The sequence below is a fragment of the Candoia aspera genome, chromosome 13 (genome assembly GCF_035149785.1).
Source record: "Candoia aspera isolate rCanAsp1 chromosome 13, rCanAsp1.hap2, whole genome shotgun sequence".
NCBI classification, from domain to species: Eukaryota; Metazoa; Chordata; class Lepidosauria; order Squamata; family Boidae; genus Candoia; species Candoia aspera.
This window is the reverse complement of record NC_086165.1, coordinates 18148940-18153101: the sequence shown is the minus strand read 5'-3', so window position 1 is coordinate 18153101 and position 4162 is coordinate 18148940. Positions and strand designations below refer to the sequence as shown.

General features: G+C 44.8%; 1 pseudogene; it reads left to right on the top strand.

Moving 5' to 3' along the window:
- Positions 1–1556: 1556 nt before the first annotated feature.
- LOC134504612 (large ribosomal subunit protein uL23-like) lies at positions 1557–2179 on the top strand (annotated as a pseudogene).
- Positions 2180–4162: the final 1983 nt, after the last annotated feature.

The window sequence follows — 4162 nt, the reverse complement described above, 5'->3', positions numbered from 1 at the left end:
CCCCTTTTCCTTTTTCCTTTTCCCCTTCCCTTCCCTTCCCTTCCCTTCCCCTCCCCTCCCCTCCCCTCCCCTCCCTTCCCTTCCCCTGCCCTTTCCCTTTCCGTTTCCCTTTCCGTTTCCCTTTTCCTTTTCCTTTCCCTTTCCCTTCCTTTTCCTTTTCCTTTTCCTTTTCCCTTCCCCTTCCCCTTCCCCTTCCCCTTCCCCTCCTTTCCCCTCCCTTCCCCTTCCCCTTCCCTTTCCCTTTCCTCTTCCCTTTTCCTGCTTGCCTGCCCTTTACTGAGGCTACAAGCATCCACATCAGTTGCTATAAATTGTAATTCTACTGTTGCCACTGTTGGACCACCTATTGGATTAAGGCTGAGTTATGCCACTTTGTCCCAGCAGGGTGGTGGACCCTTCCAAAGGGATATCAAAAGGAAGTGAGGGAAAAGGAAGAGACAGGCTAGCGTGGATTAAAGAGAAGAGTTGACCTTAAATCTTGACCCAATCCTGCACTAATTGATGGATTTTCAAGTTGGGAAAATTCTTCATTATTGCCCACTCAAGTTCAAGAGGCCTGTTCTCCCTTGTTTGTACCTCCCCCCTCATTTTGGCACTTGATTGCCAAAGCTGACAGCTTGTAAAATAAAACAGTTTTATTTTTTAGTTGAAGTGTGATCAATCATTTTTCTTCTGAGCACATGGTAGGTGGGAAAGAAGATGGTGGTGGGTTAAAGTTACGGTGTGAGTGCCTCAGGCACCCCAGGAAGACCATTTATTTCTCCAAAGAAAGGAAAGAGAATGGCTTAAAAGTACATGTATTGTTCTTCCCCGGGAAGAAATGAAGGCAAAAATTTACCCACCTACCCAAAGATTGATTCAGTTTAACTGTATTCACTGCAGGAACCATGGCCTTAGACAAATAGGGCCAGAAGATGCTGTGGAAAGATGTACACAAATAAATCCAGGATTGTTGTTTTTCAACCTCGAGGTCAATGGTGGCAGGCAGAAAGAATGGCTTCTTAGCCAGCCCAGGAGAAGAGCTCAATCTGCTCCTTTACTTCCATATTCTGGCCAAACTTGAGACCCTGCACTGCTGTCCAATGTCTTTACTCTTGAGTGGATAGAAGCAATTTATTTTTGGTTAATAAATTGGTTTTTGATATAGAATTTTCAGTGAAAACGAGGAGTTATCAGGGATAAGAAATGTGGTGTCCATCAAAACCTGTAACGGTCTGTGGGAATGACCTTGGGAGACAGGATGAAGAGCCGCAGCCTACCCCCCCATCATGCAAAAGGTATCTCAGAAGGGACCCTCCCTAGTTCGCTGGAAAGTAAAAGTAAGGGAGAGGGGAAGGGCTTTCAGACTTGCAAGGTTCCATTACTGTAACCTTACAATAAAAATAGAGCTAGTCCTGAGGGTTTTGGTTTCCTGTCTGGACTACCTTGAAGGGCTGATGGCACCAAAGTATCTCCAGACCCGTTTTTTTTTTTTTTTTGTCTCCCCTGGTATGTTAAAAATCTTATTTGAATGGAACTCCTGCTAGAGCTGGCACTATAAGCCCAGTGACGCTCATGCAGCCACCTCTTTTCCGCTGAGCCAAGATGGCACTGAAGGTGAAGAAGGAGGCTGTCCCAGCTAAGACTGAGGCAAAATCCAAAGCACTTAAAGCTAAGAAGACAGTGTTGAAAGGTGTCCACAGTCACAAGAAGAAGAAAATCCAGACATCTCCCACCTTCTGGAGACCGAAGACCTTGCAGTTATGGCCACAGCCCAAATATCCCAGGAAGAGTGCACCAAAGAGGAGCAAGCTTGACCATTAGGCCATCATTAAGTTCCCACTGACCACTGAGTCTGCCATGAGGATAACAACATTGAGAATAACAACACTCTAGTCTTCATGGAGGACGTGAAAGCCAACAAGCACCAGATCAAGCAGGCTGTCAAGAAGCTGTATGATATTGACATGGCAAAGGTCAACACTTTGATCAGGCCCAATGGAGAGAAAAAGGCATACATCCGCCTTGCTCCAGACTATGATGCACTAGATGTGGCCAGCAAGATTGGAATCACCTGAGTGAAATCTTGCCAGCTCCAACAACATTTGTACTAGTAGTTTGCAAATTGATCTGCAGAACTGTACAAATCTTTGTACAAGAATTTTACAATAAATTATCCTGAAAACCAAAAACAAACAAACACTTATTCGAATGAAAACAAAGAACAAATAAGCAAACCAATAGGAAATAAACAAACTAACAAACAACTGAACAAATAGGAGGGTGGCCTCTTTCACAGCAAAGTGTGTGTATGGATGTACTGTATGTATTTACTTACTTACTTACTTATTTCAGGAATGCCTCTGGGATATTCCCAACAGCCCCCTCCCCCCAGTGGCGATATTAGAAAGCCTCCTCAAGGCTAGTTAGCCTTCTGGCAAATGGACGTTTTGTAACTATCCACCCCTTTTATGGCTGCCGTTTTGTGAAAACAGCACCACATCTCTTCAAAATTCAGGCAGGCAATATAGCAGTGTTCAAAGGCAGCTTTCAACATCTCCCCAGTTTCTGCTTTGGAATTTGCTGTGCCATCCCTCCCGTTCTCCAGGACCAGTTGCTGCTTCCTGTGTTTTCCCAAACAACAGCCCCCGGCCTTTTTCTTTCCTCTTCATCTTCTCCCTCCATTTGCAATCCTTGTGTCATAATATTAATATCAACATGAGTGTGCGATGAACATAATGGAATTGTTGTTCTCACCTCATTTGATCTTTTTGATATGGCCGTGCTGCCTTTACTCTGCAACCCCTGGTGTCCCATTCAAAGGCTGGGGTAGCCCTCCATCTCCTAAGGCATGGAACCTCTCTGGGGGACTTTGGGACAGTCCCAAGAGTCCATGTGGTTGGGTAGTGAAGGTGCTATACTAGGAGAGGGGAACCCAGGTTCTAGTCTTCCTTTTGGCACAGAAACCAGTTGGGTGACTTTGGGCAGTCATTCTCTCTCAGCCCTAGACTGGGAAATGGAAAACCTCTGTCTACTAGTCTGCACTGGAATAGCATGGTCAATTATGGTCCATGAGTTTCAAAGAGAAGGCCTTTACCCTGCAGTGGATTGATTGGGGCTGGTAATACTATTGGGGGGCAAGTGGGGAGGAGGGCAGAAAGGAGAATGGCAGAGTAAAGTTTTGCCTCTGATGTAAGTTTACCTTGTCATAATAACATAGTTACTAATTTTTCTGTGTCCATGACCCAGGGAATCAGTTGTCCATACACTGCATTTTGGACTATGTTGATCTTTTACATGGTGTAACATTTCTCACAATTTCTCAGAATTTTCGGCCAGCATGAACACTGTCTTCAGCAGCAGGGAAAGACATTGTCTTATATATGGAGATTAGTGATCAGTACATTTTTATCAAAATTTAAAAGGGGAAAGCATAATAGTAAATTTCTTGGTGATCTGGATCTTTCAAAGTTACCTATTTCTATGGTATACCTCAACATTTGGCAACTGGTGTAGGCCATGAGGATGTCACAGACATCATGACATCATCACACCAATCCTCAATCATGACTGATCCAAATTATATCATTTGCATCATTTGCACTATGTCATAATGCATATGACATCACTTGCCCCCCTCTCCCTATGAAAATGGTGCATCAGTGCATCACCTGAGCTTGACTTAACCCTCAGGATCTCAGATCCAAGTGGAAATAAGCATTCTTCATGTGTTTCCCAGAGATTGTTCAAGGCTGAGCCCCGTTTCTTAAGGAGTTAATGTAGGGTGTTGAAGTCCAAAGCTGATGGAGTTAGGAAAGAGTTGGGGGAGGGAAGTGGAAGACTAGAACAGTTGAATGTGGCTGATCCCCAACGTGCAACAGCTGTTCCTCATCTCTGAGGAGCAGGGATCAAGACAGAAAATACGAGAGAGGCAAACGTTGGCTTAAACTTTCTTCTCCCTTTGATTGTCCTTGGACATCTGCCCTCCCATCTCCCGTCAAGAATGCTTGCCAGCTGGGAGCTCAGAATAACCCCCTGCTCACTCTCCAAGATCTTAATACTTTAAGCCAATGCGTCGCCACTGTGCGCTTCCCGACTGTGGCAGAACTAGGATAATACCTTTTTGAGCATCTCTGCCAAAAGTTGATGGCTGTGTGTGCAGTTTGCGTGGGCTCACGTGCTA